The sequence below is a fragment of the Oryctolagus cuniculus genome, chromosome 17 (assembly GCF_964237555.1).
Source record: "Oryctolagus cuniculus chromosome 17, mOryCun1.1, whole genome shotgun sequence".
Taxonomy (NCBI): Eukaryota; Metazoa; Chordata; class Mammalia; order Lagomorpha; family Leporidae; genus Oryctolagus; species Oryctolagus cuniculus.
The window spans coordinates 43040890-43066017 of NC_091448.1; the positions used below are offsets into that span (position 1 = coordinate 43040890).

General features: G+C 50.5%; 1 long non-coding RNA gene across 1 annotated transcript; it reads left to right on the forward strand.

Moving 5' to 3' along the window:
• Positions 1-575: 575 nt before the first annotated feature.
• Positions 576-22716, forward strand: LOC127484458 (uncharacterized). The gene is made up of 3 exons (XR_007911465.2): positions 576-615; positions 1197-1331; positions 22025-22716. It is a non-coding gene; the product is annotated as an uncharacterized lncRNA (long non-coding RNA).
• The last annotated feature ends 2412 nt before the right edge of the window (positions 22717-25128 follow it).

The window sequence follows — 25128 nt, forward strand, 5'->3', positions numbered from 1 at the left end:
AGGCACTCCGACATGGGATGCGCGCATCCTAGGCTGGGTCTTAACCCACCGCGCCACAGTGCCTGCCGCTAAAATACATGCAGGGCCCCTGCTCCTGAGAAATCAGCCTTCTTGGGAAAGCAAGTCGGCCCCAACCCTTGAGTTGGCAGCGTTAAGCAGTACGTGGGAACCTGCGTTTGGTAACTCTGGCTCACGCAGAGTCAGGATTTAAGCCTCAATGAATCTGAATGAGCTCATTCTCTAAACTGCCCACCCTCCATACTTAAAGGTAAATGGGCAGCTCAGACCCACCACAAGGCCTGAGAATTGGGTTCAGAGTGACCCAGTCTGGGTCAACGGCCTCTCCTGGAACCGTATCTGCCGTGAAACAGTGGTGTGCGCCCCGGCAAGCATGGCTGTCCCTGCTGTACCAGCGACGCAGATCTGCCGCCTTCCCCTCCACCAACAGGGCACATCCTGGGGAAGCCTCACCTCCCATCATCACCCGCGGCCTCCCGCCCCCACAGTCTGGCACAGGCCTCTGTGATTGGCCAGCCTGGGGCACATGCGCAGTCTGCAGATGCGCAAGGGAAGCTGGGAAAGGGAAGGATTGATCCAGTTTTTTCTAGTGGAGTGGTGAGCTTTTGCGGTCAATAAAACCATAAAGTTGGGAGTTCTAATACCCAGGAAAGGGGTTCAAATGTTGGATGGCGAAAAGAGAAAGTCCTCCACCTCTTGGCACTGCATGCCGGGGAGGTGGATGGTCCTGGAGCTGGGTGGGGCGAGGAGACCCCTGGGCGGGGACAGGGGCAGGGGCAGGAGGGCATGGTCGCCAGCGAGGGCAGTTTGTGGTGCAGGGACGCGGTGTGCAGGGCATTGCTGCACCGTCCCTGCCGCCCCGCGGGGAGAATTGCCAAGCCGGAGTCACATGCTTGGGGGAATTGCAACACAGGAAGAGAAATTGAGCAATCCCGAGGAGAAGTGAAGTCTACATATGTCGAGGGAGGAAGGGAACGTTATTTCCCTGCCGTGGGGAAGACAGGAGGACTTGCAGTAAGCACTTCCATCTCCGGTGCCGGGCGCTGCACTGCTGCTGGCGTGGAGCAAGGGAAACATGACCGTGACCCCTGGGGGGTTGGGAAAGACTCCCTTCCCCTCGTTCCATCCCCTAGCGTCACTCCCTCCGGCCTCTTTCCCCTCCTGGCGCTACTCTCCAGGGAGGAGCACGTGGCAGTCAGCTGGGGAAGACAGCTGAGCCTGGTTCTGCCCACCTACTGCCCTCCCGCTGGCTGGCAGTAAAGGAGCCAGCCGCGCCCAGGCCCTGGCTTGCAGCGCTGTTGATCACCTGACAGGTGGGTCTAATTCTGGGTGGGTGGTTTCCGGCTTCACCTAAGCCGCGCCCTTGATCCGCTGTGAAGGTGATAGTGCACCCTGTCCATACCTGGTTTACTCCTTTATGACTCAAAGTGCACGGCTCAGACCTAGTTTAAAAGAATGCTCAGTGCGGATCTCTCCCACAGTCCCACCAGTGATTTCTGATAGTATGTACATTGCATTTGCTAGATATCATAAGATTCGATTTTAAAAATGATTTATTTGAAAGACATATGACAGAGAACAAGGGAGAGACAGTGAAAAAGAGATCTTCCATCCATGGGTTCACTCCCCAAATGGCTGCAACAGCCAGGTCTGGGCCAGTCTGCACTGGGGAGTCAGGAACTCCATCAAGGTCTCTTATGTGAATGTCAAGGACCCAAGTACTTGGGCTGTCTTCTGCTGCCTTCCCAGGTACACTAGCAGGCAGCCGGACTGAAAGCAGGGTGGCCAGGACTTGAACCCCTACTCCAAAATGGGATGCGAGTGTCACAAGAGGCAACTTAGCCTGCTGCACCGCCACACTGGCCCAGATCAGATTCATTTTTAATCATTGTAGGAAGCAGGACTCTTAACTTGGCACCTGGGGATGCGCTGCAGAGCACTGGTTGTTCATTTGTTCGTCGCACCAGCTGCTCATTAAGCACCTCAGAGCCCCAGTGCTGCTCCAGGGTTTGAGGAGACAGTGGTGAAGGTCAAAGTCCTGTCTTCCTTCTCCTTGGCCCCCTCCATCAGAGAACCTCAGGAGAAAAACTTGCTTTCCAGTGAAGGATGGCCCAAGTCCTTGGGCCCCTGCACCCATGTGGAAGACCCAGAGGAAGCTTCTGGCTTCGGATCAGTGCAGCTCCAGCCGTTGCGGCCATCTGGGGAGCGAACCAGCGGATGGAAGACCTCTCTCTCTCTCTCTCTCTCTCTCTCTGCCTCTCTCTATTTAACTCTGCCTTTCAAATAAATAAATTAATCTTTTAAAAAAATTGCTTTTCCTCGCAGCCAAGAGCATCAGGTGACACAGTTTTAGCCAATGAAGTAGAAGCTGAAGAATTCTGGGAACCTCTGGGAAACGTTTTGCATCCTTGAATGCAGCCAGGAGGCTTCAGGCTGTGCTAGCCATCTTGGGATAAGAGGCACCGTGTAGGGGCCAGCATTGTGAGGTGGTGGTGTGCTCACCACCTGTGATGCTGGTGTTTCCTATGGATGCCACCTTGAGTCTTGGCTGACCCACTTCCAGTTGGGCTCCTGGCTTAGGCATGGCCCAGCAGCCCCAGCAATTGTGGCTGTTTTGGAGAGTGAAACAATGGATGGAAGATCTCTCTCTCTTTTTCCCTCTGTCTGTAACTCTGCCCTTGAAACAAAAATATATATATATTCATAATGGTAAAAGGAAGGCCATTTATGCCCACCTAGCTGCAAGCTGCGCCCATCAGTGCTCCAGTTCCCCTAACTGCAGCCCCTTTCTCTCAGTTTCCAATAACATTTTCCTGAAAGTCCACAGTGTCTTCAAATGCACCAGACTTACATAAATTGTCTCCTCAAAGCACTTCGAAGAAACAGGGGACAGTGCTGTGGCATAGCAGATAAAACCACCTCCTGTGACAACAGCATCCCATATGAGCACTTTTTCGTGTCCCAGCTGTTCCATTTCTGATCTGGCTTCCTGCTAATGTGCCTGGGAAAGCAGCGGGGGATGGCCGAAGTGCTTGGGCCCCTGCACCCAGTGGGAGACCCAGAAGAAGCTCCTGGTTCCTGGCTGTTTTGGCCATTTTGGGAGTGAACCAGCAAATGGAAGGTCTCTCTGTCTCTCCCTCTCTCCCTGTAACTCTGCCTTTCAAATAAATAAATCTTTAAAAAAAAAAAAATAGAGCTCCCATCTGCTGGCTTATTCCCCAAATGCATGCAACTGCTGGGACTGGGTCAGACTGAAACTGGGAGCCAGGGGCTCAATCCATCTCTCCTGTGTGAGTGCAGGGGCCCAACCTGCTGCTCCCCAGGGCGTGCGTAAGCTAGAAGCTGGGGTGGGAAGCAGAACCAGGACTCAAGCGGAAGCATTGTGATGTGGGACGTGGCCTCCCAGCGCGAGGCTTAACCACTGCACATCTGCCCCTGTGAGCTCCTCTGGGGGAGGAGGAGCTGTTTTGGGTGTCTCATGAGGTCGTAGTAAAATCTTAGTTGGGGTCGCAGTCACCTCAAGGCTTGCTCGGGCGAGAGGATAAACCTCCAGGATGACTTGTCCATGCGGCTGTCAGCAGGACACGTGGATCTCTCCATGGGGCTGCTTGAGTGTCCTGGTGACATGCTGGTGAATTACCCAGGTGAACAAGACAAAGTCCACAGTGTCCCATGGGCTAGCCTTGGAATCCACCATCCCATCTGTGCTGTCTTATCAGTGTGACTCACACGCCAACCCCATGCAGCCTGAATAGCAGGAAGCTGCAGCCCCAGGGTCTTGGGGTCTGACAGCTCACCTCTGTCTTATGTGTCCTCCAGAGCCGTTTTATTTGGATACAGGCAACTACAAATATATGGGCTCTTTGCCTCCCTCTTTTAGACAAATAGCGTGTCACACACTGTTCTGCATCATGCTTTTCTCCTTAAAAATGCATCTTGGTAGCCATTCCATTTCAACATTTCTTAAACTATCACTAATTCTTATTAGTATGTGCACGGCATTCCATTGTGTGATTGAAGCATAATTAAGACCCCTATTGGCGAAACATGCTGTTTTGAATTCTTCTGAATTTATTCATTATATTTCAAAGGCAGAGAGATGTAGAGAGATCTCATTCCCTAGGTGCCTGCCATAACCAGGACTGGGCCAGTCCAAAACCAGAAGCCTGGAACACTATCCAGGTCTCCCACGTAAAGCTTTTTTAAAAATCCCGCTCCAGCACACTTAGCCACATAAGTCGTTTCAGAAACCGTGGGCAGGTGACGTGAGTGCGCTCCATCAGGTGTGGAGCAGGAATGCAGAGTGCTGCCCTGTTCCTCCCAGACTGGAGGTGGGAAGATTAAGTGTGGGTGTGAAGCCATTTGAAAGGCAAGTTCTCACAGCTGTGGCTCCCAGGGCCCATTGCTGCCCGGTGGAAGTGCTTCCCTATTTCCAGCCACACCCTGGTATCCAGTGTCACCTCCGGGGTCAGCAGTGGAGGTTTCAGCCAGCAGAAAGCAGCCTGGAGTCCTATCCAAGAGATCCTCACGGAGGGCGGCTCTGTGGCTGCTTCTCACGCCCTGCTGCTGTCACCCTCTGAAATAGCGGCTGGGCCGGCCGGGCTCTTCCCCCTCCCTGACTCTGACCTAGTTGGCAAGGACCACGGAGAAAAGTCCGGCGCGGGGCCCAGTGCATCCTCGAGGTGTTGCAGCAGAGCAAACACGAGCCTGCTGGCGGGCGGGGAGGATTCCAGTGAGCAGGAAGGCAAAGGGACCCAAGGCAAACAGGACGCCATCCCTGCTGTGGAGACAGGAAGGAGGCTTGCGCCGGCTCTGTTTGGGGGTTTATTTGCTTAGTATGTCAAGCAGCTTTATTGATGTATAATGTACACACCATTCATTTTGCCCATCCGATGGCTTGGACTATATTCAGTGTTGCATAGCCATCATCACAGTTTTACAACAATTGAAATTAATTAGCCTATTTTGAGAAGCACAGAGACAGAGAGCTCTCCTCTGCTGGTTCTACCACCTCTAGGCCACACTCCAGGAAAACGGAATCTGTCGGCTCTGGCAGAGTGGAGGCAGTGCAGGGCACACGGTGGCCCCAGGAAGGGCTTCATGATTTCATTTCTTCTCATTTCGTGTCAGTAGATACCTGATGATGGCTTCCTGTATGTCACGTGTACAGATTTCAGGATGAAGTCCTGGCAGGAGAAATAGGCACAGAAACAAGTGTGCTGGAGACCAAGTGAGCAGGGCTGTGTCTGAAGCCCATGTGGAGTGTACAGGGAGAAAAAAATGATCCATTTTGTCCTGGCGAGAAGTGTGGCTGGGGATGAGTCAGGCGCATGGAAGAAAGACTGTGTAAGGCGGCTTTGAGAGTGCGTGTGAGCTCCCCACGTGAGCAAGGAGAGTGAAACCACAGAGGCATACGCGAGCTGGCAAGGGGGCAGGGTGCCTACCAGCGCCTGAGTGTGGAGTGGCTCCCGAATGGATCAGTGCACCTGGGTAGGGCCGGGTAGGGCCATCTGCTCAGAGTGGGCGTGGTGAGCAGGAACAGGCTGGGGTCTACCGTTCCCGTTGCTGAGAGGGGGGCCAGGTTCAGTGTGCTCCCTCAGCTCCCACGTCCACACTGGGCCTGATCCAGCCCTGACACAGATGGTGCCTAAGTCTAGCTGGGAGAGGGGTGGGGATGGCACCAAGAAGGGGATTGGTGAGAGTGGGAGGGAGGGCCCCTGGCAGAGGCACCCTGTCGCCTCCACACCTGTTTGACCTTACAGCTTACCTAGTGTCTACAGACGTGTAATGAGTAACTGAGTGAATGACGTCTGAAGCTGACCCGTGGTGTAAAACTGGTGCTCTTTCCGGTCCCTAAGTGCCAACACACAGCCCATTGCCCCTGGACCTTTGTCCTCTGCTCTGGAGGGAGGCCGTCTCCGTGTTCCTAGAAGCTCTGGGCAAGCTGCCAGTGGGCCATGAGTTTTACTGTGGCTGTCCCTACCAGCTTAGATCTGCTACCCCAAGCATGTGCTGGAGTGTGCCAGCTTCCCGACACACACCCTGAAAACTGAACACAATGGTTTAAATGGTAGTGAGAGGTATTACCACGTACCCCAGATTCTGGAGGGCAGATCAGTCCTGCACCTGTCAGTTCGCGGCAGAACTGGGAATCAGGACTTAAGTTCTTCCCCTTCCATCTTCAGCCGGCAGGGTATGCGTATGTAGTGTAGTAAGCAAGAATCCAGCGTCCTGCTCTCCTGGAGAGGGGGACGGGAGGCAGGGGGATGAGAAAATGTCCCCTTCTCAGTAGCCCCAGGAAGCACCCCCCAAACGGGTTCCTGGGATCTCCAAACAGACTGGATTAAAAATGGAAAACAGCAGGAAGCCTTGGCAGAGCAGTCTTTCTTATTCAGATGCAAGAGTTGTTTTTTTTTTTTTTTTTCCTGACAGGCAGAGTGGACAGTGAGAGAAACAGAAAGGTCTTCCCTTGCCGTTGGTTCACCCTCCAATGGCTGCGAACTGCACACCGCACTGATCCGATGGCAGGAGCCAAGTGCTTCTCCTGGTCTCCCATGGGGTGCAGGGCCCAAGCACTTGGGCCATCCTCCACTGCCTTCCCAGGCCACAGCAGAGAGCTGGCTGGAAGAGGGGCAACCGGGACAGAATCCGGCACCCCGACCAGGACTAGAACCTGGTGTGCCAGCGCCGCTAGGCGGAGGATTAGCCTAGTGAGCCGCGGTGCCGATGCAAGAGTTTTTAAAAGTTCTTCTTGTCTTCCCGCTGAAGACCCCAAGAATCCAAGGTGAACCGAGACTAGAAGGTCAAGGTGAAGGAATCCCCGACTTCCTGCCTGCAAGAGGACTGTGCAGTCTTTGCTCACGGCCTAACGCGCTACCCTCAGAGCAGACTTCCTTTGTTTCAGTTCCCTTTAGAAGAGAGTGTGAGAATTACCTGGACCCGTGCTGTCCCTCCCAGTGGAGTTTTCTGTGATGCTGAATGTGTTCTATAGCTGAGCTGTTCCCTGGGCCGCCGCTACTCGAGTGTGACTACTGAAATGTGGCCACTGTGCCTAAGAAATAGGATTTCAAGTTTTATTATATTTCACTTAATTTTTTTTTTGTTTTGACAGGCAGAGTAGACAGTGAGAGAGAGACAGAGAGGAAGGTCTTCCTTCCGATGGTTCACCCTCCATGGCCCATGGCTGCTGCGGCTGGTGCACTGTGGCTGGTGCACCACACTGATCCGAAGCCAGGAGCCAGGTGCTTCTCCTGGTCTCCCATGGGGTGCAGGGCCCAAGCACTTGGGCCATCCTACACTACACTCCCAGGCCACAGCAGAGAGCTGGACAGAAAGAGGAGCAACCGGGACAGAAACCAGCGCCCCGACCCGGGACTAGAACCCAGTGTGCTGGTGCGGCAGGTGGAGGATTAGCCTAGTGAGCTGTGGTGCCAGCTTACTTCACTTAATTTAAATTTGAATAGCCACATGTGGGATGACCACGGTGCATAGTTGAGTGCCCAAGTTTGAATCCTGGCTCTGCTGCTAACACCAGCTTCCTGCTAGTGCAGACCCTGGGAGGCAGCAGTGATGGCACAAGTGGTCGGATCCTGCCACCCACGTGGGAGACCTGGATTGGGCCCCTGGCTCTCATGACTTGGGGAGTGAATCAGTAGATGAGTGCTCCCTGTCCTCTCTCTTTCTATCTCAAATAAATAATTAATTCTTAAGAAATAGCCATATGGGCCGGCGCTGTGGCTCACTAGGCTAATTCTCCGCCTAGCGGCGCTGGCACACCAGGTTCTAGTCCCGGTCAGGGCACCAGATTCTGTCCCGGTTTCCCCTCTTCCAGGCCAGCTCTCTGCTGTGGCCAGGGAGTACAGTGGAGGATGGCCCAAGTGCTTGGGCCCTGCACCCCATGGGAGACCAGGAGAAGCACTTGGCTCCTGCCATCGGATCAGCGCGGTGCGCCGGCTGCAGCGCGCCAGCCGTGGCGGCCATTGGAGGGTGAACCAACGGCAAAGGAAGACCTTTCTCTCGTCTCTCTCACTGTCCACTCTGCCTGTCAAAAAAAAAAAGAAAAAGAAAAAAGAAAAAAGAAATAGCCATATGTGGCTATTTTCTACCGAAGTGACAGAGCAATTTTTGAGGGACTTGTTTATGGTCTTCATTTGCTAAAAGAGATGGCAGACCTCACTGGTTCAGGATGGCCATGACTACAGCCTCTGGATATAACAAGGATTGCTGCTGATACATAACAGGATTGTATAGCTTCAGTGTTTTTTAAAAGAGATGATAAGAGGATTGGGGACTGGAGCTGTGACACCAGCATTCCATATAGGCGCTGGTTCAAATCCCAGTTGTTCCACTTCCAATTTAGTTCCTTGCTAATGTGCCTGAGAAGGCAGTGGAAGATGGCCCAAGTGCTTGGACCTCTGTACCCACATAGGAGATCTGGATGGAGTTCCAAGCTTCTGGCTTCAGGCTGGCCTAGCCCCAGGTGTTGTGGTCATTTGGGAAAGGAATCAGCAGATGGAAGATCGATACCCCACCCCCAACTCTGCTTTTAAATAAATCAACCTGTAAAAAAAAAAAAAAAAAAAAAAGAGTGGAGGATACTTCTCCACTAAGCACTACCCGTGTCTGCACCATCCTCAGGCTAAGTCCCCAAAAGTAAAGGCCAGGCTGTGTTGACGTAACCACCTGCTGAGAAAGGGAAGCCTAGCACAAGTGGTGAAGGTCAAGGGTGTGAGCTTCATTGATCTGCCCGGATGGAAGTGCTTTACCTCTCCACTAATATCTCAACAAAGTTACTGAAAGGAAATAGCCAAGTTTTAGTTTTTAAATATTTATTTATTTGAAAGGCAGAGTTACAGACAGAGAGAGGGAGAGACAAAAAGAGAGAGAAAGAGATCTTCTATCAGCTGGTTCATTCCCCAAATGGCTGAAATGGCCAGAGCTGGGCCAATCTGAAGCCAGGAGCCTGGAGCTTCTTCCTGGTCTCCCACATGGGTGCAGGTGCCCAAGCACTTGGGCCATCTTCCACTGCTTTCCTAGGCCATTAGTATGGAGCTGGATTGGAGGTAGAATGGCTAGGACTCAAAGTGGTGCCCATATGCTATGCTGGCACCAAAGACAGTGGCTTTACCCACTGTGCTACAGCATCAATCTCAATAGCCAAGATTTGCAATACACTATGTGGGCCATTTGTAGATGAGTGGAATATTATTCAGCCCTTAAAAGAATGAGATCCTGTTATTTATAGGAAAATTGATGGAACCCAAGGACATTAAGATAAGTGAAGTAGACCAGAAACATAACCTGTCCACATATTCTGTACCACATATTCTGTTTCATATGTGGAAGCTTTAAAAAGTTGATCTTAAAGAAGAGGAAGGTAGAACAGAGATTGCCAGAGGCAGGAGGGGTCCTGGTGTTGACGGGGCGGGGGGGTGGGCATTGGCTATGAGGTACCAGCACACAGTTACACAGGGAGCTCTGTTCTAGTGCACTCCGGCACACCTTGCCAACATTCTGTTTCACTTCCTTCTCTTGTTGTTATGCAGGGACTGGAATTTTGGGACCAATGGTAAGCAGGAGTGGTGATGGTTTTTACCTATTAGTGGGAATACTCCAAATATTAGCCATTAAGGAAGACACTAGTTTGGAATAGTTTATCGTGTCAAAAAACACACCCATTTTTAATTTTTAATAGAAAGTGGTTTACTTGGTCATCTTAAAAATTAACCAGCATTGTGTGTAGTTGGGTTAAGCTACCACCTGCTACACTAGCATCCCATATGGGCGCCAGTTTGAGTCCCGGCTGCTCCATTTCTGATCCAGCTCCCTGCTAATGCACCTGAGAAAGCAGCAGAAGATGGCCCAAGTTCTTGGGCCCCTGCACACAATGGGAGGCCCAAAAGAAGCTCCTGGCTCCTGGCTTTGGCTTGATCCAGCCCTGGCTGTTGTGGCCATTTGGGGAGTGAACCAGTGGATGGAAGACCTGTGTGTGTGTGTGTGTCCCTCTCTCTGTGTAACTTTGCCTTTCAGAATTTGTGTCTTTCTATTGATTTTGCCTGAAGTGGCCTTTAAATCTACTCACACTGGATTTTCTTTTCAATTCAGGAGTTCCTTTGATGGCATCCTCAATTGTTAGGTCTGTTTTGGTGTTCTTGTTTCATCCTCTTTAATTCTTTTGTTTTCTGTATTTATCATATTTTCTCCACCTGTTTTATAATTTTCCATTTTCCTTTTCATTTTAGGATGATCTTTGGCTTCTATTTTTGTGGATTGTTTATTCTTGTTGCATCTAGAAACTTCTTTTCATGTATTTTCACAGTCCCTTATGTTACTTTCATATATTTATGTATTTTATGCATTTATGTATTTATTTATGTGAAAGGCAGAGGGAAAAGGAGTGGGGAGGAAGAGAGATTGACAGAGAGTGATGGGTGGATCTCCATCCTCTAGTTCACTCCCCAAAGGGCTTTTTTTTTTTTTTGGACAGTCAGATTTAGACAGTGAGGGAGAGAGACAGAAAGAAAGGTCTTCCTTTTTCCATTGGTTCACGCCCAAATGGCTGCTGCGGCTGACGCACTGTGCCAATCCAAAGCCAGGAGCCAGGCACTTCCTCCTGGTCTCCCATGCAGGTGCAGGGTCCAAGCACTTGGGCCATCCTCCACTGCCTTCCTGGGCCACAGCAGAGAGCTGGACTGGAAGAGGGGCAACCAGGACAGAATCCGACGCCCCAACTAGGACTGGAACCTGGGGCGCTGGCGCTGCAGGCGGAGGATTAGCCTAGTGAGCCGCGGTGCCAGCCCCCAAAGGGCTTTTAACAGCCAGATTTGCACCAGGCCAAAGCCAGGAGCTTGAAACTCTATCCAGGTCTCCAGATGCTGGCCACAGGGACCCAAGTACTTAGTCCATCTTCAGCTGTCTTCTTGTGTGCATTAGCAAGAATTTGGATTGGAAGTGGAACAGAACTAGTGCTCTGAAATGAGATGCTGGCATCACCTGCTGCTCCACATGCCTGTTATATTATTTTATTAGTTATATTATTATTTATGTTATTATATTAGTGATATTATTTTTGTCTCATCTGATTCCTGTTTTGAAAAAGTTGTATTGATCTCTGCCTTTGCTCTGGGCAGCTTTTCGTTTTGGTGCATTCGAGAACCTCATTTTTCAGTGGTTTCTTCACAGGGTACATATTTTTGCTTTATTTGGATCACAATGAAAATGTGCCATCTAATATTTGCTTCAGCTTTCTCCTGCAATCAACCTGTCCACGGAAATGCAGCTGACCTTGGGTCAACCTTCCATCGGGAGTCCTGTGGAAAGTCCAGTGGCACACACAGGAGTTTTATAGGTTCTCTGTTCATCCAGAGCTCATTCGTTTCTTCTTCCTCTTCTAAGATTTATTTATTTATTTGAAAGGCAGAGTTACAGTGAGAGAAAGGGAGAGACAGAGAGACAGATCTTCATCCAGTGGTTCACTCCCCAAATGGCCGCAATGGCCAGGGCTGTGCCAGGCCAGAGCCAGGAACCAGGACTTCTTCTGGGTCTCTCACATGGGTGCAGGGGCCCAAACACTTGGATCATCTTCTGCTGCTCTCCCAGGTGCATTAGCAAGGAGCTGGATAAGAAGTGGAGCAGCCAGGATTTGAACCAGTGCCATTATGGGATGCCAGCGCTTGCAGGCCACGGCTTAACCTGCTGCACCACAGCGCCAGCCCCCAGCTCATTCATTTATTTGCCTCCTGTTTGCTCTCCTTTCTGCTCAGGGCCTACTTTCTCCCCATGGTCCTCAAACTTGTAGCCCTTCCTCTCCCCAGACGCACACCCCCTCTGTTGGAAGTTGGTCTGTTCCAGCTCCTCCCGCTTCTGGTTCATTTCCTACCTCTGGATGGGTTTGCTCACCAGCCTGTCTTGGCTGTGCCTAGAAGGCTTCATCTTCAAGGCGAATCACACCCTGTGAGAGAGGTTCTTCAACAAAGACCCTGCACTGCCCGAGAAAGTGAGCCTCCTGCTCTGAAGGCTCGGCTCTGGCCACTCCTGTCCCCAGCCGTCCCCCTCACTCAATAGCATGCCTTCCTCCTGAGTGCTTTAGTCTCTTCTTTTTAGGAATATTTTTAGGACTCCCGTGGGTTTTTTTTTTTTTCCCTCATGCTTTTTCACCTTTGAAAATTGAGAGGTTAATCCACACTTGGTACCTAACCCGCAGCAGGGGAAAATGCTTATCTTGGGGTTCTGTCACCAGACCCTGCTGTGATGCCCGTCTCTCCCATCTTGATTTGCAGAAGGAGGAGCTGCAGGCCTCTGAGCAGACGGGCAAACACTGATTCCAGGTGTTTGATGATGCTCCTGGTCCAGCTTCCTGTGACAGGCCTAGGGTCCCAGGTCCCAGGTGGAACCCAGCCTCTGAAGCCCATCAGCTCTGGCTAGGCCCGCCCTCCTCCATTTTTAATTTTTAATAGAAAGTGGTTTACTTGTTCATCTTAAACATTAAGAATGGGAACCAGCATTGTGTGTAGTGGGTTAAGCTACCACCTGCTACACCAGCATCCCATATGGGTGCCAGTTTGAGTCCTGGCTCTCTGTGGGGCAGCTGCTTATAACCTGGGCCTGAAGCAAAGCTATTTTTAAAGGTAAAAGTAATTGCAAATGAGCTGGTTGGCCCAGGGTCTATTTTTAGCTTAAATTCCAGCTCTTTCTAATTAGGGGATGCTAGTGGCTGGGACCTCCATGAATTATTCCAGGATGCTGTTTCCTGGGGGGTGGGGGGAGGGAGGCAGGGTGTTCTGGAGTGGAGCCCGCCTGCCCCCCCCTCCGCTGCCCCCCTCGCCCGGCCTCCCTCCCTCCCTCCCTCCATGCCTACTGCTTGCCGAGGTGCAGCAGAGCTTTCTCAGTGTTTGTGGTTGTAGCACTGATATTTATTTTGCTCGTCTTTCATTCCTTTCCATCGGGAGCCAAAGGTGTGCAGTGAAATGGGATTCAATGCTAGTCTGCAAAGTCACTCATCCGAAATTGCCAACAATTTTTTTTTTTTTTTTTTTGCTTTTTTCCTTTTCTACTTACAGACAGTTTCTTTAGGCTTAAACAGATATTCACAACATTCTGAGTTTGGAACAAGTCTGGGGAACAGATCTACCCAAACAGGCCTCCGTAGTCTGAGTCTCCGTAGACTGCCTGAGCAGACACTGAGCCTGGGAGCGCTGCCTCTATTTTTGTTAGGATGATCTTTGGATTTCTTTCCTTCTGTTCTGTTAAGGGAAAAATCTGAACCCTTCCCAAAAACAATACCCAGCTGAAAACCCTCTTCACAGTCGCTTTCTCAGGAAGCCGAGCAAGGCTTTCCCTTTCCTAGCAGGCCCCAGCGTAGGTCAGAAGAGCAGGGACTGTTTGTCGGGGCATCTTGTGTGCTTTTGTTCTCACCGGCACTTACATCCCCTGGGAACACCAGGCTGTAATAAATAAAATAATACGAGGAGTGGGAGAAACAGCAGGTACCTTCAGATGGGACACACCGCAGCCAGAACATTAACCCAGGGCTCGGCTGGGCACCCAGCTGCTGTTTTGAAGCTGAGAAAGTTTCAACTGTTTGGTTACCAAGATCCACAGAGAACAAAAAAAATCCTAGAAAATCAGATTAAATGGCATTGGTAGAGAAATGTAGATGAGGCTCTGAACCTGTGGTGGACTAGCATTTGTGGCTAGGGGCTACCTTGCGAAGGGGTGCCTGCAGGCTGCGGGGCCACCGGCATCAGACTGGCGAGTTTTCAGATGCTTGCCTGGGCTGTCCTCTCCAGCACCACTGCTTACCCTTCCCGTTGTGCCCTGGTTCCTGGACTGCTCTTCCCTGTTCCGGCGTCGTTATCTGCAGCATGCATTTTCTTATTTCCTTGTGTGAATTTGCTAAGGTAACGCTGCCATTATGAGCTCTGGTCATTTCTGCTCCCTGTTTTTGCTCAGTTTGGAGAACTGATGGGTGCATATGTGTATCAGGTAACTACAGAGCCAAGGAACCTCCAACAAAAAGGCTATCACCCTGGGCTCAGTGACACAGCTGCTCCACTTCCTGTCCAGCTCCCTGCTAATGCCCCTAGAAAAGCAGTGAAGGATGGCCCAAGTGCTTGGGGCCCTGCACACACATGGGAGACCTACATGAAACTCCTAGCTTCTGGCTTCAACTGGCATAGCCCTGGCCATTGTGGCCATTTGGGGAAGTGAACCAGCTGATGGAAGATCTCTCTCTGCCTCTGTCTCTGTCTCTGTCTCTCTCTCTAACTCTGCCTTTTAAATAAATAAATAAATATTTAAAATTACTAAAAAAAATGGACCCATTATGAAATCTCTGAGAGCTTCATGTTCCCCCAACCCAATGCATACCCAAAAGATACTTTGTTTTGCTACACTTTAGTGCATTACATTAAAAAAAATTTCCCTCAACTCTATGTCTCCCCGTTCACAATATTAAACCAGCCATAAGGCCTAGTGGATCATTACTTTATGAATAATTAGATAAAACTGTTTTTAATAATATCAGCATGTTATTAAATAAACATATTTAAACATTTTAAAGCTAACACTGAAATATGGAAATAGAATAGATAAAATCAAGTCTATGCCCATGCCAAATTGGAAATAGTCTTATAATAGTCTCCATTGCAATTTTTAAAAAAGATTTGTTTTATTTATTTGAAAGGCAGAGTTATACAGAGAAAGGAGAGGCAGAGAGACAGAGACAGAGAGACAGAGAGAGACAGAGAGAGAGAGAAATCTGTCTACTGGTTCACTCCCCAAATGTCCACAGAGGTTCAGGCTGGGCCAGGCCAAAGCCAGGAGCCAAGAACTCCATCCGGGCCTCCCACATGGGTGGCAGGGACCCATGCACTTGGACCATCTTCCATTGCTTCCCAGGCACGTCGGCAGGGAGCTGGATCAGAAGCAGAGCAGCCGGGACTCAAGCTGCCGCTCACAGGGTTGCAGGCATCACAGGTGGGAGCCTGACCCTCTGTGCCCTCATCGTGATTTCTTTAGCAACATCATCATGCAAGTTTTGCAACTTCCAGTTGTTTGAGCCACTATGTGGAGAGCACCCTGTTAAATATTATTAAATATCGCTGCCCTCTCTTATCGGCATTTCCAAACTTCCCTGATAATGTGGCGCCTGATCAGGCCCGAGTGCCTCTGTCTCCCAAGATCAGGTGCCCAGCGTGGCAGAGAGCCCGTGATTCTCAGTGGGCCCCAGAGTCTGTCTCTGGCTGATTTTTTGATAAATATGGTCAAATTTTTATATTTTTATTACAATTATAATATATTTTTAATCCTTTATCAATTGCCACTAGAACATGATTATATAAAATATTATGAATTTTTTAGTAATTTTGTTTAAAAGAAGGAAAATAAATTAAAATCTATCTGTAAAATCAATATAAAGTGATGCTTATCCTTTTAAAATGATGTACTTTGTTTATTTGAAAGGCAGATTGATAGAGAGGTAGAGACAGAGAGAGAAGTCTTCCATCTGCTGGTTCACTCCCCAGATGGCCACAACAGCTGGAGCTGGGCCAATCCGAAGACAGGAGCTTCTTCCAGGTCTCCCACATAGCTGCAGGCACCCAAGGACTTGGGCCATCTTCCACTGCTCCCCCAGGCCACAGCAGGGAGCTGGATTGGAAGTGGAGCAGCCAGGACTGGAGCTGGCGCCCATATGGGATGCTAGTGCCTCAGGCGGAGGCCTAATCTACAGCACAGCACCGCGCACCCCACCCCACCCACCGACACGTTGCATTTTTTTAAAAAAGATGTATTTGATTTATTTGAAAGGTAGAGTGACAGAGAGGGAGGGAGGGAGAGTCAAAGAGAGAGAGAGCTTCCATCTTCTGTTTCACTCCTGAATGGGCACAGCGGCTGGGGCTGGGCCAGGGCAAAGCCAGGAGCCGGGAACTCCGTCTGGATCTCCCGCATGGGTGATTCCAAGTAGCATCTTAGCTTCTCTGCCAATTGCCTGCCTCTTTAAGAATGTTTTAATTTATTTACTTGAAAGGCAGGGAGACAGAGACAGAGAATGGTCTCATGCAAATGCCAGTCAAGGCTCGGCAGCCCGGGCCTGGCTGAAGCTGAGCTGGGAACCCAGTCCAGGTCTCCACATGGGCGACAGGAACTCGACTACGGAGCCAGCACTGCTGCCTCCCGGGCTCTGCACTGGCAGCAGACTGAAGTGGGGAGTGAAGCCAGTGCCAGAGGCAGAGCCGGCTATTGAACCAGGTGCTCTGCTAGGGTCTGCAGGCATCCCAGCTGGTGTCTCACCCATCAGGCCAAGCGCCTGCCTGCCTCCTTATTTTTTAAAGTTGGAAAAAAACACTCAAAAGTTCAACAGAAAGCTGAGATTTGGGGATATTGCTGGTTAAGTACTTACTTTGAGCTTAGAATTTCGCTAATAGGCTCTTAACATTTTAACATGTTAGGGAAAATGAATTAGGGAGGTTTAAAATAATCCTGCTGTGGCAGTCTTGGCTGCAGCCTCACCACGTCCATCCCTGGCCTGTGCAGGCATGTATGGCCACGGCAGGTGGGCGGTGCGCATGGGGGCTCTGAGCCAGCCAGTCCCCGGCCATTCGTCCACTTTAGAGCTGTCACCAAAGGGACACGAACTGCTCGTCACAGAGCGTGGCGGGCCTGGGAAGGCGGCACTGATGTGAGCAGTGGGTCCCCGGCCATTCGTCCACATTAGAGCTGTCACCAAAGGGACACGAACTGCTCGTCGCAGAGCGCGGTGGGCCTGGGAAGGTGGCACTGATGTGAGCAGTGGGGAGGGAGGTGATTCCTAACGAAGCTGAAGGGGCTGTGGTCCTGTGCAGTCTGAAATGTCAGGCACCAGCCTTGTTTCACTTTCCAGGAGGCATCAAACTGTGACCAAAAATGGAGGAAAGCTCCCCTCTGCAGCTGCACAGCCTCCTGGATGTCTCAGGGAGGGGCGTGGCCTGCTCTCCGCTGAAGCCCCTTTTCTCCCCCATCACTGATTGCTTCTCAGAACACATCATTGTCTAGAAATCCCCCCGTGTCTGGTTTTCTTTTTGTCGACTGCCGAGTTCTGTGGATTCTTCAGGACAGCAGAGGCCTGTCTGCCTCGCTCACTGCTGGATCGCCAGAAGCGCTCAATAAACGTCCACGGAAACTGCAGACAGCGAATGCCCTCTCAGCCCCATCTCCGGCTTGCCGCGTGGCTGGCCCGCAGCTCTAACTGGGGACACTCCACCCTCCGTTTACAACTGCTTCTGGCAATGCTGACCCAGACCCAGCCCTGTCCCTGGAATTTTCTCGAGCCCTGAGAGAGGAAAGCTACTGGGCACTTCCACGTTGTCCCTTTAGCCTTCTGGGGTTGGGGTCACTGACTGCTTCGGCTGCACACCCACTCGGCTCTGCAGAGATCCTCTCGCCAGCACTTTGCCCTCTGCCCCAGTCCTTTACACACTGAGTAGTCCTCTGAGACAGGAGACCTGTTTCCCAGCAGTATCTGTGCCTCGCATGCAACCAGGCTCCCACCAGTGATGTTCTGATTCTCCCACCCCAGCTCCTGTTTGAAAACTCTCGGGGAAGAACTGACCTGGCTTGGGTTATGTGTCTACCCTGGACCAGTGGCAGGTGGATTGAATCCCTCCACACCGATATGGCCACTAGGGTCTACCCCTGAGTCTCAGGGCTGTTTCTAGCAAGGGAGGCTGACTGGAGTTCCAGCTCTCAGCTTCAGGCCTTAGCCATGCATCTGCCCCAATCTGTGTCTTTAGCAGTGGCCCTGAAGCCTTGGCTGTTAGGACTCCAGCTTACCCAGTAAGACTCCCTTTCTCCAACATCTAAGCACATGTATTTGTTTGAGAGAGAGAGAGCTCCCAGCTGCTGGTTCACTCTCAAAATGCTCACAATGACTGACATTAGGCTAAGGGCTGATGTTGGGAGCTGAGACTCAATCCAGGTCTCCCACGTTGGTGGCAGGAACCCAACTGGCCAAGCCATCACTGCTGCCTCCCAGGATGTGCATTGGCAGGAACCTGGAGTCAGGAGCCAGATGTGGGTCTCATACTCAGTACTCCATACCCAGTGTGAGGCAGGCACACCCCAAACAACATCTTAACCACTCTGCCAAAGGCCAGTCCCCCCTTTCTCAAGTTTTTGAAGAGTAAATAAGTGCAAGGCACATTCATTTTATTGAATCGTAATTTACATAGAGTGAAATGCCCCCATCTTAGGTTCAGTGAATTTTGACAAAGCATGCACCCAAGAATGACCACCATCATCACAACAGGGACTATTGAATTACTCCCCCACGTTCCTTTGGTGCCATGTGAAGTCAACCTCCCCACCCCTCACTCAGGCTATCACTGACCTATTTCTTGTCGCTAGAAATTGGTTGGGATTTTGTGGAATTTTGTAGAAATGGGTCATACAATACGTTTTCTTCTGTCTGGCTGCTGTTGCTTGGTGCAATGCTGTGAGAGTCACATGTACTGGTACAGCTGTTAGCAATCTGTAGAGCAGCCCCTCTGAGGCACAAAGGCAAGTCAGCCAACAGAGAAGAATGAAGCCAAGACACGGAGGGAAGTGGGGGCGGGAAACCGTACGATCCAGGAGCCAGAGAGAATGACCTCGGCACCCGGTTCTAAACCTACAGCTTGAAAAACAGCCACACTAGCCAGGCGTGCACAGCACAATCCCAGCAAATGGGAGAAAAACAAAGCCACAGATGGATGTGTTTGTCTAGACAAAGGCTGGAAAGAGACACACCGAGGGGTTAATTGTGCGTATCTCTGGGGGATGGGATCATGCATGTTAACAATATTATTTTTGCTTATCTAACTTTTTAATTTTCTACCATCAACAAGGGTTGTTCTTGCTTTTTTTTTTTTAAAGTATTTTTTCATCTCAAATGTTCAGGTTTCAAACCCAGGCTGGGAACATGTCTTGAATTCTTCTCATTTTTTCAGTGATGTGCAATGTTCCTGGTCACATTTCAGACCTCTGATGTGGCAGTGAGAGTTTTAGCATAGTTGTTGGAAAGCAAAGCTTGTGAAATCGTGCCGTTTCTGACTATTCCTGGACCTCAGGTATGTGCCAGGCTCTGATTCTAACCATTCTATTTTGTGGGTTGAAACCTTAACCCGGTTGCCTTCAACACCCTTGAGCTGGCCACCACGTGGAAAGGATTCTGTTCACTGCAGCTTTCAAAACATGGGGCGCAGAACCACCTGGAGTGGCTGTAAAAATGGCAGATTCCTGAGCTGCACCCCAGACAGCCTGACCTGGGGCTCTCTGGAGGTGAGTCCAGAAAATGGCTTTTAAATCACCCACTTAGGCCAGCACCACAACTCAATAGGCTAATCCTCTGCCTGCGGTGCCAGCACCTCGGGTTCTAGTCCCGGTCGGGGCGCCGGATTCTGTCCTGGTTGCTTCTCTTCCAGTCCAGCTCTCTGTTATGGCCCGGGAGTGCAGTGGAGGATGGCCCAAGTGCTTGGACCCTGCACCCGCATGGGAGACCAGGAGAAGCACCTGGCTCCTGGCTTCTGATCAGCACGGTGCGCCATCCGCAGCGCACCGGCCGCAGCGGCCATTGGAGGGTGAACCAACGGCAAAAAGGAAGACCTTTCTCTCTGTCTCTCTCTCTCATTGTCCACTCTGCCTGTCAAAAAAAAAAAAAAAAAAAAGTAAATCACTCACTTAAGCCGAATGCCCCTGCCCTCAGCGTCCCCCTGCTTCCAGGACCCCGATAACCTTAAGGCAGAAGAGAATGTGACTGGTGTTAACCCTGTTTTGTTTCAACTGTGTGTTCTTCCCTTTGCTTTGGCACATTCAGTCTCTCGGGAGTCTGAGAACGTCCCCACCCTGGTCCAGGGCCTTCCTGGTGTCCTCCCAGTGTCTGCCTGTAGGGACATCTTGCATCCCCTGCAGGGCTCCGATGACCTCCTCCTGCCCATCTCCATGACTGCCCTCCAGACCACATCTCCTCAATGCTTCTCTCTGGGTCTTCTCCCTCTTCTGCACCCATCCACACTGAATGGTGTTTCAACTGTGCCGATGATGGGGTTTGATCTAGATGCAAGGTCCCTTCTGCTGACTGGGTCCCAACAGGTGACATGATGGACAGAGTCTATAATGACGGCTTTCTTTTGGGCTTATTCCTCCCAGTCTGACAGTTGAGCCTAAACTCAAGTCTTACTGAGACTCAGGGGAGTTGTCACGAATTAGTGCTAGTAGAGAGTTTTCTGGAGGCTGCTTTCTCTGTCCTTACCTTGTCCTCATTTCTTTTGTAACTTTCGACTATTACATTATTCAAATTTAGTCTCCAGCATTGTAAAACTCAGTAGGAAACACACAATTTATCACTGTAATATCTGTATCACATTTAAAATCCAGACACTTGGATTTTTAAAAAATATTTATTTATTTATTTGAAAGGCAGAGTTACAGAGAGGGACAGGCAGAGTCTGGAAGAAAGGGAAGTCTTCCATCCACTGGTTCACTCCCCAAATGGCCTTAATGACAGGGCCTGGGCCAGGCTGAAGCCTGGGGTCAGGAGCTTCTTCTGGGTCTCCCACGTGGGTGCAGGGGCCTAAGTACTTGGGCTGTCTTATGCTGCTTTTCCAGGCATATTAGCAGGAGGTGGATCAGAAGTGGAGCAGCCAGGACTCAAACCTGTGCCCATATGGGATGCAGGTGCTGCATGTGGTAGCTTAACCCACTATACCACAGTGCCAGCCCCTACATTTGTATTTTTAAAAAGCCCACTACTTCAGAATCAATAGCTGTTTTGAAATCATAGTAATAGGGCTGGCATTGTGGTATAGTGGATGAGGCCATCACCTGCGATGCTGGCATCCCATATGGGTGCTGGTTCGAGTCCCAGCTGCTCCACTTCTGATCCAGCTTCCTGCTGATGCACCTGGGAAAGCAGCTGTGGACAGCCCAAGTAGTCAGTTCCCTGCCATCCACATGGGAGACCCGGAAGAAGCTCCTGACTCCGACCTTAGCCTGGCCCAGCCCCTGCCATTGCAGCCATTTGGGGAGTTAACCACCAGATGGAAGACCTTTTTGTCTCTCCCATCCCCTCTCTCTGTAACTCTGCCTTTCAAATAAATAAAACACATCTTTAAAAAATCATAGTAATACTTAACTATGTTTAAAACTCAAATGTAGAAATTTGGTTGGTTGGAAAGTCTAATAAATTTCCATCTTATCCAAATAAATCAGCAAGAGCAAAAATGAGGCTATTTTTCTCTACTGGAATCCAGTCCACTAAAATGAACAGAACACTGGAGCGTTGTTAGAAAATTTGGAATCCTGAGGTCTGGCAGACTGTAGTGTTCAGAGAAGGCCACACAACCATCTCGCACCCCACAGCTCTTCTGCAGTGGGAACTTGCCCCCCTCCCCTTCAAGAAATGGAGCCAAGTCCCCCTCCCCTTCATCTGGGCTGGACTGAGCAACTTTTGGAAACACAGACTTCAGAAGTGAAGTGAAGTTTTGCGACTTCCCAGGACAGATCACAGGAAGCTTTGCACTTCCACCTGGGTGTCTTGAACTGCTTGCCCTGGGCCAGCCACCAAGGTAGGACATCAGCTCTGTGGGGAAGCCCAAGCAAGGCGCATGAAGAGGTGTGAGGTGTGTGGGCAGGCAGGGGGAGGCTGCCCAGCCCAGCAGCTCTCTGCATTTTGAGGTCAGAGGGAACCTGGGCATACCTCAGTTAGCTTTCCTGCTGTTCTTCCTAGAAGGCTGGTGGGTGTGTCAAATGATACCAACATCAGTGTCTCTGGCCTTAAGGAGGGTGCCGTGTCCCCACACACGGCAGCTTTTTTAGGGTAAGTGACTTGAGATGTGTTTCAGAGCCCGTGTGCAGAGGGAGCTCTGTGTGACTCGGCAGCAGCTGTTTGCGCGTACCCAGGGCTGGGGTCAGGCACTGTCACGCGCTGGTGACTGCAGGGCCGGGAACTGCTGGCCATTCTGCACAGGAAGCCGTTTTTGTCTCGCTCCTCTAGGGGACTCGCTGCTTTGCTGTCAGCCAGTTTGAAATCTGATGACGCTAGAACCACGAAGCAGAGGAAGGCCATCAAACACCCGGAAGAAATTCTGCCGGACTAGGAAGCCGCTGGGTACGCTGATTGAGATCATGGAGTTGGGCTGGGGAGCTGTCCTGTACAACGACGCTGAGCTGAGGAACCTCCTGGACAACTTCCAGAAGCTGTTCTCCCAGCCCGCTCTGCCTCTCCAGGCTACACCTTCACTACGGTTACAAAAATGAACACAAGAACAACTATTTCCTAATTCGGAAAGGATCACCTGATACTTCTATATCCACTGGTGGAACACCTGTATGGTCATAGGCTCATGCTGATTAAAATGTTGGAGGAGGGCTGGCACTGTGGCATATAAGGCTAAGCCTCTGCCTACGGCACTAGAATCCCATATGGGCACCAGTTCGAGTCCCAGCTGCTCCACTTCCAATCCAGCTCTCTGTCATGGCCTGGGAACACAGTAGAAAGTACCTGGACCCCTGCCCTCACATGGAAGACTCTGAAGAAGCTCCTGGCTCCTGGCTTTGGATTGGCACAGCTCTGGCCATTGAGGCCATCTGGGGAGTGAACCAGAAGACAGAAGACCTTTCTCTCTGTCTCTCCTTCTCTCTGTCTATAACTCTGCCTCTCAAATAAATAAAGTCTTTTTTTAAAAAGTTGGTGGTTGGAGAGATCAAGCTGTTGAATTTGCATGGGAGGGGAGAGCTATGACTCCTGTTCATGTCTTCAGCCCTTATTTCTTTAGTTTCATCCTTTAGTAACTATTTACAGCAGGAGCTGGGGGTGAGGGATGAGCTCAGCTCACTTTTTGCATCAATGAAGGCTGTTGTTGAGGTTTTATTGCTATGTCAGGGCAACAGGGAACATTCAAGAAAGTTCTTATTAAGCTTCATCCCAGCTCCCAACATTATTTACTGAGAAGATTGTGGCAACAGAAGCAATCGCTAGCCAGCAATTTCTTGGCTTGAGGACTGAGCTGCTTTGGAAAATAATGTAGTAAGGGAGAGGGGAATGGGGACCTCTTTTTGTAATTACGGGAAGCCAACTAATTTACTTAAAACTGACACATAAATTTGCTCTTCTTCATGGCTGCTCTATACATTGAAGTGTCTTTTAACATTTTTTAAAATTATTTTTATTGGGGCTGGTGCTGTGGTGAAGCAGGGAAAGTCACCACCTGTGATGCTGGCATCCCATGTGGTCACCGGTTCGAGTCCTGGCTGCTCCACTTCCGATCCAGCTCCCTGTTGATGGTCTGGGATAGCAGTGGAAGATGGCCCAAGTGTTTGGGCCCCTGCACCCATGTGGGAGACCAGGAAGAAGCTCCTGGCTCCTGGCTTCAGATCGGCTCAGCTCCAGCTGTTGCAGCCATTTGGGGAATGAGCCAGTGGGTGGAAGACCTCTCTCTCTTCCTCCCCCTCTTTTTGTAACTCTGCAAATAACTTATTTAGTTTATTTAACCTTAAAAAAAAGAAAAAAGGATCATGGTGACATGGCGACATAGCCTTGGTTTTCTAAACATCAATCAACAAAGTCCCCAGAGACGTTGCTGTGTTTGAAAGGTACCACTGTAAGCATTTAGACGTGATTACACAGCATGTTTTCCTGGGGAAGCACAGCTTGCATTTTGAAAAAGTCAGTTCACTTCACCTAAATCTTTGGAGTGGAAGAAGACATCGCTTGTGTCCTGGGCCAACACACCAGGTACAGAAAGGACTTGTCTGCACAAAAGCAACCGAGCACCACAAATTACAAAGAAAACTGCTGATTTACCATTTCCTGAACATGAATTTTATTTTATTTTGTTTTTATTTTTAAAACTTTTATTTGACAGAGAGGCAGAGATAGAAATCTTCCATCTGCTGATTCACTCTCCAAATGCCTGTAACAGCCAGGGCTGGGCCAGGTTGAAGACAGGGACCAAAAATTCCATTCAGATCTCCCATATGGGCAGCAGGGACCCAAGTACTTGAGTTGTCATCACTGTCTTCCAGGGTGCACATTAGCAGGAAGCTGGAATTGGAAGCAGAGCTGGGATGCAAACCCAGGCCTCTAACGTGGAATGTGGGTATCTTTTTTTTTTTAAAGATTTATTTATTTTATTTGAAAATCAGAGTTACACAGAGAGAGGAGAGGCAGAGAGAGAGAGAGAGAGAGGTCCTCCATCCGATGGTTCTCTCCCCAAATGGCTGCAACAGCTGGAGTTGCACCGATCCGAAGCCAGGAGCCAGGAGCTTCTTCTAGGTCTCCCACGTGGGTGCGGGGGCCCAAGGACTTGGGTCATCTTCCACTGCTTTCCCAGGCCATAGCAGAGAGCTGGACAGGAAGTGAAGCAGCTGGGTCTTGAACCAGTGCCCATATGGGATGCCGGTGCTTCGGGTCAGGGCATTAACCCACTGCGCCACAGCACGGGCCCCGGAATGTGGGTATCTTAAGCGGTGTCATAACTGCTGTGCGAGACATCTGCCCCTGGTTTTCACACTAAAACTCAGGGCACATGAGGGACGTGAAGCCTGCAGAAGCAGAGCTCCCAGGCATGAAACAGTGGAATCAGGGCCCACAACACGGAGAGACGAACTCGCTGAAGGCCAAACTGTGCAGCTGAGCCCTAGAAGAACCCCCAAGACCCTAGAAAGAAACAAAAACAAGGCAAAGTAAAAGAAACGGAGCCAGTTTTGGGACCCAGAGGAAAAAAGTCTACAAAAGTGGTTTGATCACCGGGCAACAGAAAGAATTGTTTTAAAACTTAAACATCGGCCGGCGCCGCGGCTCACTAGGCTAATCCTCCGCCTAGCGGCGCCGGCACACCGGGTTCTAGTCCCGGTCGGGGCGCCGGATTCTGTCCCGGTTGCCCCTCTTCCAGGCCAGCCCTCTGCTGTGGCCAGGGAGTGCAGTGGAGGATGGCCCAGGTGCTTGGGCCCTGCACCCCATGGGAGACCAGGAAAAGCACCTGGCTCCTGGCTCCTGCCATCGGATCAGCGCGGTGCGCCGGCCGCAGCGCGCCGGCCACGGCGGCCATTGGAGGGTGAACCAACGGCAAAGGAAGACCTTTCTCTCTGTCTCTCTCT